The sequence below is a fragment of the Nicotiana tabacum genome, chromosome 16 (genome assembly GCF_000715075.1).
Source record: "Nicotiana tabacum cultivar K326 chromosome 16, ASM71507v2, whole genome shotgun sequence".
NCBI classification, from domain to species: domain Eukaryota; kingdom Viridiplantae; phylum Streptophyta; class Magnoliopsida; order Solanales; family Solanaceae; genus Nicotiana; species Nicotiana tabacum.
In genome coordinates this window covers 14,921,400-14,934,330 of record NC_134095.1, presented here as the reverse complement: position 1 = coordinate 14,934,330, position 12,931 = coordinate 14,921,400, and the positions used below count along the sequence as shown (strand labels likewise).

At 38.4% G+C, this 12,931-nt stretch overlaps 1 long non-coding RNA gene across 1 annotated transcript; it reads right to left on the bottom strand.

The window, feature by feature from the left end:
• Positions 1–10,002: 10,002 nt before the first annotated feature.
• On the bottom strand, positions 10,003–11,836 carry LOC107763188 (uncharacterized). The gene is made up of 3 exons (XR_012699756.1): positions 11,676–11,836; positions 11,043–11,171; positions 10,003–10,352 (listed from the first exon to the last, which is right to left on the bottom strand). It is a non-coding gene; the product is annotated as an uncharacterized LOC107763188 (long non-coding RNA).
• Positions 11,837–12,931: the final 1,095 nt, after the last annotated feature.

Below are 12,931 nucleotides of genomic sequence, written 5' to 3'. Positions count from 1 at the left end.
TAATATTTAGGTATCATATTAATTTTTATGTTTAATTACTAAATTCGGTTAACCTGAAAGTGTATATCAACGAAAAATTATTGTCAGACGACTAAAAAAATAACTATTATGTGTTACTAATAGAATTCTTCCGTAAAATATTTTAATCGATAATATTGGTCAATTTTTTATATTTTTACTAAATAGATATTTGCTTATTAAATATTTAACAAAGTAAGATTGAAATAATATGTAAGTAACAAGAAACCCAAAACCCGAAAAATCCGACAAAATTGAACCAATCCAAGCCGATATAGTTGATTTGGTTTGATTTTGATAAGAACTGAACCAACCCGGTCCATGTACATCCCTACTCCCAACAAAAGGAGGAGATGGAAAATAGGGCCTAGCCACTCTTTATTCTTTTATTTTTTAATATTTATTTATATTTAACTCTCCTCGGTGAAAATTTTGGTTCCGCTAGCATAAAAGTGTAGTTAAAAATTAATGAGAAGCAAAACAATTAGCCTCTTTCCTTCCCCTTTCTCTTACACTAAATTACCCTCCCTCAAATGATTAAAATAATTTAAAACAAAAGTGCAACTAGTGAAGGTGCTAATCTTGGTCAATGGCATATTAGTATGTAGTTGGCCACTTTTTGCAAATTCAAAGTAGGATTTCCTTCTTGCAGCCGGGAAAATATAAAGGATAGGCGGCGCCTCACGTAAAAGCTGGATTCCAAAGATCTATTAATAGTTAATTAAAGAACTCATTTGGAAAAAAAAAAATTCTTTGCGAACCTATTATTTGTCTTAAGATTTTTAACCTCATTTAAAAATGTATGGAATAACCTTAACCATAAAAGTATTTATCAATTACAAATAGAAATTACTACTATTTATTAGAAAAATCAGTGTATTTGATACGCCATTAATTGGAACAGTAGATATGAAAAGAGTAAGATTATAATTATTATTTAATACGTAACCGTTAGTATTTAATAGCGAAGGGGTGTACCTAGTTGAATTCATTAAATCTAATACACCATTTGATAAGGATGATAATTGGCTGAATTTGCTAGGCTTGATGACTAAGCTGCAAATCAGAAGGCAATGGGATGAGCTTAGAATTAGTCTTTTATTATTTCAGTTACGAGATCCAATTAAAATTCGACATAAGTGGCACGTCAGCGACACATCTATCCCTAATCTTACGTGAACTTGTTCATCTATATCAAAGTGACAATGTAATATCTTGTATCTTGTTTATAGGCGTTTTGATCGTTATCCTTTGAAAAGTTTATCACTCCAATTGAAAATTTGTTATTAGGTATTCGTGGATGTCCTCAAAAAATTTCAGGAAAAGAAAATAGAAATTAATCTTGACAATAGTTAGCAATCTTATCAAATTTCAATCGTAAAGACCCACAATAATATTGCCAACTAGGTTGCTAATAAGTAATAACAACGAAACAAACGGAAGCATTTATTAGTTTATAAATTTCAACTCCCCTTCTCTTATTTAGATGGAGAAATAAGTAAAGCAACTCCACTCAAAGGGAAGTGCATCTTATTTGCTTGAAGAACTGGATTAGTATGAGTTGATTTTAAATGAAAAAGTAAGAATTCATAGAGTCGGCCTAACTTGTTTGGGACTGACACATAGTTATTTTTGTATTTGTGAGTGAGTGTGTTTGCGCGTCTGTGAGTGTGTCAAGCTGAAGACCTCGATTAATATATACTCTTACTTACTGTTACAGTCACAATTTGTTAGTAAAAAAAGGACAAACTATGTACTTCCTCCATTCCAATTTATGTGAATATGTTTGACTAGGCACGAAGTTTAAGAAAAAATAAAGACTTTTGGAATTTGTGGTCCTAAACAAGTCAAAAAGGGACCTAGAGTATTTGTGTGGTTATAAAAACTTCTCATTAAAGGTAGAATTGGAAGTTTTAGCTAAATTGTTTTCAAATTTAGAAATGGTTCATTCTTTTTGAAACGAAACAAAAAGGAAATAAGTTCACATAAATTAGAACGAAGGAAGTAATAGAACCAAACAGATACTTTCTCTTATCATCATAAATGTTTCACTATTCCCATTTCGCCCGGCCTTCCAAGGTTTGCATGTGTGGACTCATAATTATTCTCTTTGTAATTTGATGATTAACCTGGTGTTAGCTTTCCAAGTCTTGTTGCTTTCTAGAGTCATAGAGTTTTCTGCTTGAAGAAATATAACTTCATGCAGCTGTTTAATTGTGTAAGGAATCTGAGAAATTCCATATACTACTACTCAGGCGGAATTCCTAGTCAGCCTTTTTTCTTCTTCTTATAACCATAGTGTCATGTCGCCTTGAGCCGAGGGCCTATTGGAAATGGTCTCTCTATCCTCATAAGATAGTGGTAAAGTCTGTGTACACACTATCCTTTCCAAATCTCACAATCTAGAATAATATTAGGTATGTTATTGTTGTTGTTCTACATTATTCACCTAACAACTCTTGATTAATTACTTACAGCAAGCTCCACATTCATTTCTTTTGATTAAACTAAAAAATTGAACTTTCTTTGTATATGGCACTCCATAATTTTCTCTTTCTAAAAATTCAAAATAAAATTAAATTATATATTTTGTACTTTTTGTTAGGTGTTTATCCTGATTATTTTTACCATATTTAGTTTTCCTATCTCTTGAAGCTGGAAAATGCAACATATTTACCATAAATGAGTTTTCCTTCTTATAAAAGAAAATTATGAATATTTTATATTTGACTAGTCCTTTTTCTTGTAGTGAAAGGTTTTTGGACTATAGATTGAGGATACTTCCTTCTCATTCAGTAGCATCCAAAACGTAGTTGTTTGACCAAAAAGTATTGAGCTCTTGGTTAAACTAATTAATAAAGAAAATGGAGGATAAATCTTAGCCAAGCAGAATTAACTCTAGATCTAAATTTATTGAATATGAGAATCGAATGAGGCTGAGCTTATATAACATTTCTTAGGATGGTTAAAAGACACCAAATGTAAATTATAAGCTTACATCTTTGATACATTGTTCCATACTTGTAAGAGCAAAGAAGGAAAGGAAGGAATATCGTTGATAACTATGAGATCTATCATTATTGATTCAACAATGACGATTACAAAGGTTTGTAACCAAAATCTAGGTTTTTGCTTTGTTGTTCGAGGTCTCCTCCCATTCTTTGTTCCTTTTTCTCTTTTGGCCACCTCCCTTTTCTTGCCTTCTTCCCTCACCCCCTTTTCTTGCCTTCTTCTGTCGTATATATATTACCAATCTTTCCCTTTATCCAACGGTCTTTAACCAACATACCCTCTCTTGACTATACTTTTCCTTACTCGCTCAAGTATTATGATATATGTTCTGCCGTGCAAGCCTTTTGATGGCTCGATCTCGGTAGTGGCTGAGATACTCGTTACTATTACGCCTAGTGGGTACGACTATGGCTTGGTCGACCCCTTACCATTCCTTTTAACGATAATCCACTTGTGGTCAGATTTTGACCCATACAGTTAATCCCTCCGCCCGTTGGGGTCGCCTCTTGGTGAGCTCGATGGACGGATTCTGTTGATTCAAAAATTAGGAGAAATTCGAACATGTTATGCGAGGAACGAGGTCCTTATGGCGAGGTAGCGACGTGACGCTTAAAGAGTTTTATTAGACCATTACGTTAGTTCAGAATTGGATCGTCACATCAATTCACGATATCATGAATGCTTATTATGTGTCATTATGGCACACGTTTTCCAGGCACCGTATCGTTTCCTGTGCCCTTCCCATTTTCTGATTGGCGGCTCTTGGTTTTCCCGCTTGGGACATTTATGTCCCTATAAATAGGGAAGAATCTTCTCATTTAATTGTTGCGCTTTTCAATTGTCTAAGAAAGAACTTTGCAAACTTCCTTCCCCTTCTCTAGCCTTTCATACTTCTGCTTTCTCTAGAATTCGTTGTGACCATTACCGTTTTTCCTTCATTATTCTCGTTTATTTCGATCGAAGAAGACAAATGGCTAGTGCTCCTTCCCAGTCTGATAAAGTTGTTGGTCCTCTGGTACCAGAAAGTGACGTATCCCTACTCGAAGAGGGAGTAGAGGTGATGGAAGATGAGGGGTTTCCGAAGGTGGATAAGGTAGTTCCCCGTCCCGGAAAGACGAGGATTGATTTTAACAGCCCTACCGAAGACGAGCCGAAACCCGTTCATTCCACTATAGATGATGAGGCGATCACGACGCTCAAAGCCAAGTGGGGAATCCCCGATCATATCAAATGGTGCTGACGGGGCAGAACATAGTGCATTTGCACTGCCCGGGCTACTACTCATTTTACGTGTATCCCTTTGTTATCGGGTACATGCTCCCCCTTCCTTCTCTGGTGGTGGATTTCTGCCGCTTCTACGAAGTGTGCCCGACTCAACTCTATCCTTATGCGTACAAGCTCTTTCTTATGCTCATCAAGTATGCGGAGCTAGCCGGCCGAGGAATTTCCCTAGGGCACATGCTCTACATCTTCGCCCCTCATTTTCTTCGGGGTATGATGATTCATATGCGCCATCGAGGAACCAAGAGTTTGGTGGTGAAGATGGATGATAAGGCCAATCGCTGCTTCTGGGAAAGCTACTTCTATGTGTGGACAGAACACCTTGTGGCGAACTCGGCAGGGTTTCCAGAGACGTGGAACTTCGCTCGTGAGTTTTCCCCTGTTTACTTTGTGATTTTTCTTAAGATGGTCATCGATCGTCTTCCTTTTAGCAACTTCGCTGAGGACTTATTTTTTCATTTTGCAGCCGAGAGACTACCTCCCCCGCTAGTTGACGATATTCACGAGTGGGTGAGCGTAATTCTCCCCCACACGGTGGGGATTCGTGAGTGGGCGCCTTTCTATGAGAAGTTTGGGGCAAGCCTCTTACTGGTGAGTTGGCTTGTTGTAGTTTTGCTTTGCTCTCTACTTCATAGTTTCTTTAACCTTGTCATTATATGATCTAATCCCTCCTTGTTGACAGGTCGGAGAGAAGTGAGAAGGACGAGGGCTCCTCCGCTCACATTCCGTCAAATGACGCCCTCTGCCCGGCCTGCACCAAGGGCTGCTACCCGGCTTGTACCAAGAGCTGCTGCCCGACCTGTGCCTGCAACCGAAGTCATGAGCTTGGAGGTTACTCCTCAACCGGAGACTCCGATTTCGGCAGTCCTTTCAACGGCCGAATCTTACCGCATTGATAGTGGTGAGGCCCCGTCGAAGAGATGAAGGGTAGTGTTGGAAGAGGTTTCTCCAGCCGAAACATCTTCGAGCTGCGACCTTGCCCTGGCGATGCCCGAAACCGGCGATGGTATCAACCGACCATGGGGATGACACCCGTTGTGAGCATTCAAGGGGCTAATATGGCGGAGAGACGGAGTTCCGAGGTTGCCATTGCTGTTTTGGGAGGCCCTTCAACATCTCGGCAGAACCACGCCCCATCTTCAGCTAATGAGAAGGGGAAGGGCATCATGGTTGACGATTATGAATTCGAATCCGACATTGACCGTGAGGACATGAGAATGTTTGAGGATGGCTTTACCCGAACCATGGTAAGAGCGGAAGGCCCTTCCCGAATACTCAAAATTCTGTCGGATCTCAACCTACTGCAAGACATAGTGGATTTGGTGTCGTAGTTCAATCTTCTATGCTCCACCGCTGAAAACGGAGCTCTTCAGGATGTCAGCGACTCTGAGTTGTCACGCGGTGTGGCCGCAATGGGCCTAAGGGTGAGTTCCTTTTTGTTTTCTTTGCTTTGTACCTTTATCTTTACTGACTCCTTTCTTCCCTCTCTTCTTTCCCCTTTTTTTAGATTTATATGCTGGAGGTCGAGAGTGCCCGTAAGGCCGAGATGCGGATCGAGATTTTTCTGAAGATGGCCGAGAAGTATCGATGGTGTTGCAACATATGTCGTGAAATTCACGAGCAGCTCAGAACGGGCCCTAGTACCCAGTCTACCAGGGAGGAGTTGGAGAAAAGTATTGATGAACTTATGTAGTCTATCTGCAGATGCAGTGAGCTTGAGGAGCTGCTTCATGCCAAGGATAAAGAGCTTGAGGTAAGCAAAGGGGTTTCCGCGGAATGCGAGGACCTTCAGGCGAAGGTGCTATCTTTACGAGCTGAGCTTGAGCAAAATGCTACTAAGGTCGATGTTGTGAGTGCAGAATGGACGGAGAAGGTGGTCGAGCTAGAAAAGAAAGTGGACGAGATGGAGAGAGCCGAGAATGATCGAGTGTCGGCTTTGGTGAGGTCGGCAGCACTAGAGGATACTATCCGCGTCCTCAAGTCCGAGCTGGAGTCTGAGAGAGCGACGACCACGCTGAGGGAGGCACGACTCGAGGAGCAAACTGGTGAACTTGATCGGGATGCTTCGATCTTGGGAGACCGAGTTGCGGCTCTTGAAGCTGAGAAGGCGTAGTTATTGGCTCAAGCTCCCCTTCAAGAGTCTGCTTTAGCCACTGTTCCTTGCCACCTATATGAGATATGGGTCCATACTGAGGCCCAACGTGATATATATAAGGGTTTGTAAGAGGGGGGGAATGTTCCAGAGACCGCCTTTGAAGATGCTCGGGCGAAGTCACGCAAAGCTCGTATTGCATGTGGTTGCGACCTTGCAACATCGGAAGCTGGTGAGGGCGTTGATGTTGAGAATGGGCTCCCTTCTGATGATGATGACGCTGGGGAGAATGGCGGTGGAGGTGACGCCGAGTAAAACATTGTTGCGGCTTTGTACTTAGTTTTTTTGTCCTTTTATCGCTTATTTTTACTTTTTTCTTGAGGCCCTATTTTGGCCTTTTGTAAGGCGCGGTTGTTGCGCATGTACATTTGAATAAAATAGTTGCTTCGCCTCTGTTTATGTATCTCTTGACTTTCTTTCTCCTTCTCCCTTGTTTTTCTTTTTCTTTTGTTTTTTTTTTTGTTTTTGGGGAGAAGATTTTCGGATTTCTCCATGATGAGTCCTCGATCTTTTAATTGGGAATTCGAATGAGGGCGGATCTGGTTTACTTGAATGGAGTAAAATTGGATCCCATTGTGCAAGTTCAGGTGAGGTTGACTTTTGATTTTCCAACTTGGGTGGAGTCAACCTTGATTTGTATATTCGAACGAGGTCGAATTTAGACTTGCCAACTTGGGAAAAGTCAATCTTGACTTTGTATATTTGAACAAGGTCGAATTTAGACTTGCCAGCTTGGGCGAAGTCAATCTTGACTTGTGTATTCGAACGAGGTCGAATTTAGACTTTCCAGCTTAGGCAGAGTCAATCTTGATTTGTATATTCGAACAAGGTCGAATTTAGACTTGCCAGCTTGGGTGGAGTCAATCTTGATTTGTATATTCGAACGAGGTCGAATTTAGACTTGCCAACTTGGGCAAAGTCAATCTTAACTTGTATATTCGAACGAAGTCAGTTCAACTTTTGGCGATGGCCGACGACCGTAGGAGTGTTAATTCGCGCGAGGCTGAAATTGTAACCTGTTGTAAATTCGAGCGAGGTCGAACTTTTCTTTCATTTGGCCTTGCCCGACGGCTGTAAGGGTATTAATTTGAGTGAGGTCAAAATTGTAACCTGCTGTAAATTCGAGCAAGGTCAAAATTTTCTTTCGTTTGGTGATGGCCGATGGCCGTAAAGGTGTTAATTTGAGTGAGGTTGGAATTGTAACCCGTTGTATTATTTTTATTGGAGAACATTACTCGTCTTCGTATTGTTTACACGTGTGTCGGGGTAGGTCCCAATTTGCTTAATTTTGATTTCATTGGAGAATATTGTGTGTTTCACGGGTGAGTCCCAGTTTGCTTAACTTTGCTTTCATTGGAGAATACTCTGCGTTTCATGGGTGAAGTCCCAGTTTGCTTAACTTTTCTTTGATCGGAGAATACTGTGTGTTTCATGGGTGAGGCCCCCATGTTCTGGAGATTGTTTCTCAATAGTCGATCCGTGCCGAACCATTTCTGTTATTTGTGGTACGGTATGACTTAGAGGGCTTTTCTTGGTCGTTTCTTGCGAGTTGGCATGATACTAAACCTTTTCCTGGGGTGTTTTGGTGGCGTTCGTTCCTTGTTCGTGTCCCTGTGAGAGTGCTCGTGTTTCTATTCTGAACCAACAAGAGGGCGTGATAAGTTAAAAACAAATGAAATTTCCTGTTACCTTGGCCTGGCAAGTCGGTGAAAGGAGCTGCGTTGTAGGGTCGCTCGCTTCGCCTCGTACTCTAATGATGGTTTCAGATTTGGCAGCCATGTTCGCCTTCATCGTTAATTGCATCTAGGCTTCTCGTGGGTTGGACTTACCTTGCCCGTTGGGATATCGAGACCGAGTCCCAGTCCGACCCCGTTTGATATGCGCAAATTATAAGGGAAACATGTCATACTTTATTCATAAATCATCCAGTGCGTGTGGGTACAAAAATAAGGCAAGATATGCCCGCTATTTCAAAGGATCACACAGTAGGCTATCGTCCCCTCATAAAAGGTGGAAGTACAAGCCGGTATATAAGGTGAACACGTCAAATGGGATTGCGGTCTTGCCAAGCGCATAGTGACCGTGATCTACTTTAAACATGCATATGAAGTGCCAAACCCATCATTACAGGCGAGGCGTGGGTTTTGTATAGACATCGGTCACAATTTCTATTTTATGTAGAGATCTGACCTAGATTGGTTTGGTTATCTCAAAAGCTTATCTACCATTTTTTCGGGTTGGTGTTTATACCGAGATGGTGAAGCTATGACAGCCTGGAAGTGATACTTGGCTGGTTCTAGATCAAAAGAAAACTAAAAATTTTGGCTAAGAAATTCCCACAGACGGCGCCAAATTGTTTGACCAAAAAGTATTGAGCTCTTGGTTAAACTAATTAATAAAGAAAACGAAGGATAAATCTTAGCCAAACATAATTAACTCTAGATCTAAGCATATTGAATACGAGAATCGAAGGAGACCGAGCTTATATAACATTTCTTAGGGTGATTAAAAGACATCAAACGTAAATGATAAGCTTACATATTTGATACATTGTTCCGTACTTGTAAGAGCAAAGAAGGAAAGGAAGAAATGTCGTTGATAACTATGAGATCTATCATTATTGATTCAACAATGACGATTACAAAGGTTTGTAACCAAATCTAGGCTTTTGCTTTGTTGTTGGAGGTCTCATATTCTGTTCTTTTTTCTCTTTTGGCCACCCCCTATTTTCTTGATTTCTTCCCTCATATATATATTACCAATCTTCCCCTTTATCCAACGGTCTTTAAACAACATACCCCCTCTTGACTATACTCTTCCTTACTCGCTCAAGTATTACGACATATGTTCTGTCGTGCAAGCCTTCTGATGGCTCGATCTCGACAGTGACCGAGATACTCGTCGCTATTACGCCTCGTGGGTACGACTATGGCTTGGTCGACCCCTTACCATTTCTTTTAACGATAATCCACTTGTGGTCAGATTTTGACTCATACAGTAGCCATATGAGGTTTGAGAGTCATGTGTAGGGAGAGAACTTTGCAGGACAAATGTTAGTATGTCATTGTGTTTGCCTCTTCGTGATATTGTTCTCTTGATATTTTGTACTTTCTTTTATATAGTGGATAGCTCATCTCCACCGTGACATAGGCTAATTGACCGAACTACGTTAAATGTTTGTGCCTCTTTTGATATATTTTTTTTCCTTGTTTTGTTTATCATCGTTGAAGGTATGTTTTGCAAGATTCCGCGTGACACCTAATTAAATTGTAGCAACCCCTTTGGGAGGGTACTACTTAAGAAAACAAATCTAATTTCCTGCTTACAAAATATTAAAAGAGATAGTAATAAAAATATTTAGAATAATTTTAGTAGCGGAAGTAGGCCCATGCGAAAAGGTTGAAAGTGCAATATATATTTTTATTTTTTAAAATACACCATAATTTTATTTTAAATGAAATACAATGTCAAAACATAACAGATTAAAGCAACTTCTTAACTGATTTATACAATCATTCAAAATCACCGCAAGTTTATATTGTACATAAATTTCAAACTATCGGGTATATATAAAAAACAAAGGAAACTAGTTTTCTCCTTTTCTACATATTTACAAGAGAAAGTGTAAATTCAGCATATTACAAGACTTGAGTTATTTAAACACCCTAATACAATAAAATAGGTTACAAATTCAAGCTACAAGATTTTGGTCTTTAAAATCCAACAAGCCTCCAAATAACATAAGTGTGACATATATATATATCATGTATATCATGTACACGTCCCAAAACTATGCAAACCAAGGTGCATATGCAAATGTGATCTCCATAAATTCTCCCAAAGAGACTACTTCACCCTGGCCATCTTCAAATTTCATCCCGAACATTTCCTACGATAGAAAACAACTATCGCTAAGCATAAAGCTTAGTGGTGTATAAACTTTAGGCTTGGAGTCATTAAATTCTCCAATTCCCCTTTTCAGTCATAGTTAGCTCAATTTAACATAATTTAAAACAAGTGAACAAATAAATCAAACATATCCATATCAAACTTTGAAGTGTTTCCAAATATCAATAACAATGTTCAACAGTCTAGAAAGTGTATACTATCAATTTAAGGAAGTATACCAAATATCCATTTTTCGCCCAATATGTACGTCATGCCATCACACTAAGCATAATCAGATATCAAGATGGACCGAAGCCCCAAATCAAGTAGGGTCAAAACCCAATAGACAAGAGAATCAAGAACCATATTAAAAATGGCTTCCTAGTTCGTACTTAACACGGACAAGTTCCATAATTCAAGACGAACTACAAATCCAATGTCAAGATGGCAAAAGATCCGAATCAAGAGGCATGCCAAGTGAGTGACCAAGTCACTGCAACAAGAAGGACAAAGTCCCAACAAGAATGCAAAATGATCAAACAATCCGTACGAATGGGCGATTTAGCAAATTTCTTACAAGACTTGATATAATCCGAATATAACAATATAATTCACAGACAAGAAAAATAAAATATCAGGTTATTTCAACATATTTCCAGCAACCAAAAAGAGTACAAGTTTATACACAAACCTTGGTATTTTACCACAAAACAGTTCAATCACAACTTGGGGACGTTCGAATCGTCTACGCCGTAAACAAACCAAATCTGTCCACTTCCTCAAACACTTCCCCTTTGATTTTTTTCAAGGGTTTATATACCTTAAATACATAATCAAATATCTAAATAAGTTCAGTGACTTAACAAGTCAACTAAACATGATACTGGTGAAAATTACCCAAAAACGTTTGAAACAGAAATTCTGGACAGTATCACTGTTCCGAGTTGTGACTCAGTTTTGAAGATCTATACGGACAAACTAGACTTTATAGTCTTCACAAAAGTTGTAGATCTATGTCTTATCGTTTCAGAACATCTTGAATCACCACCATATCAATTTTGAACAAAACGTTATGCTAAAATTACTAACAGCAGTACATGGAGTATTTCAAGAACTGAAAATCTGGGCAGCACCTGTCCTGTACTTTTTGACCCTTTTTCAGGTATATACCAACAAAACTAGATTTTGGTTCCTTCATAAAAATTATAGATTTATGATATACCTTTCCAGAAAGTCCTGGATCACTTAAATCGGAGCTCTGTACAAAAAGATATGTAGAAAATACTAGTAGGTGTCTAATATAAAAACGAGTTTAGAAACTTACCAAGAGGAGCAACTTGATCTTCACCAAAAACGAATTTTGTGCGTTGATTTAGTAGAAATCCATGTTTTTTTTTTATGAAACTTCAGCTTCTTGTTCTTACGGAGGAGAGAGAGAGATAGAGATAGAGAGATAGAGATAGAAAGATAGAGATAGAAAGAGCGAGAGGTAGATAGTTATTCTTCTTTGTTTCTGAAGAGTAGAAGAATAGGGAGTTTATGGATAGATATGAAATAAAATGGTTTCCCAACTACTAAATATTCTTAGATAAATACAAAAGGTTGGAAACCCAAAACTTAATTATATACTATATTTACTAACAACTCGTAAAAATAATATTAAGTGTTACATATAGCAACACCATGGAACTTCATTGCCAATATTAACACAACCTAAAGTAAGAAATTTTTATATATTGACCGTTCTATATTTAGGAAGTGCAAAGTAAAATATTTCCTCGTTATAAAAAAAATGCTCAATCAAGAATGCAAATATTGTAAAAAAAATTGGGGTGTTACATAAATATTGGTGTAACTTTTTTTTTAAATATTGATGTAACATCTTTTCATTGAATCTAGTCTTTTCGTATTTTAAATTATTAACTTAGTAGAAGACAAGTTAGGTTTGTTTAACCAATAGATCAAATGTTCAAATTTTCCAGCCTTCCCGGGGATCTCTCATTTTTCTTGGATAAAAACTTTTAAAAAGCAAAGATTTTATAGCAAAAGGACAAAAAGAGTGGGGACCAAACTCTCAAATTCTGCTTTTACAGGTCCCCAGTCCCCACCACTTTATTACAAAGAACGTGAAGGTTCCGCCGGCATGCTAGGAATCTAACAAGATCCTCTTGTCTTATGATAAGGACATATGTCCACTTTTCTAACATAAGAAAGATTCCGTATCTTTCGATTCTGGAGCGTCAAAATGAACAGCTTATGAAATTAAAATATTCATTTTTTGGGCAAACATATTTCGTTTTCAAGAATCAAAACAAAACAGAATCTCTAAATAAGGTCAGTTTATCTTACAGCAATTTTACGACGGGTTCTACACCACATGAATATTGGCACTGAGGGGCACTCATATAAATATACCATGTTGACGGACTGCTAACTCTCACTTATAAGATAATATATATATATATTAAGGATAAGAGTCGTGTGGAGTAAATTTAGTTGTTGACATGTGATTTTTCGATTGGATAACACTTTAGTAGTTGCCTTAAAAAACTAATATCTATTTATATTATTATATGTTAT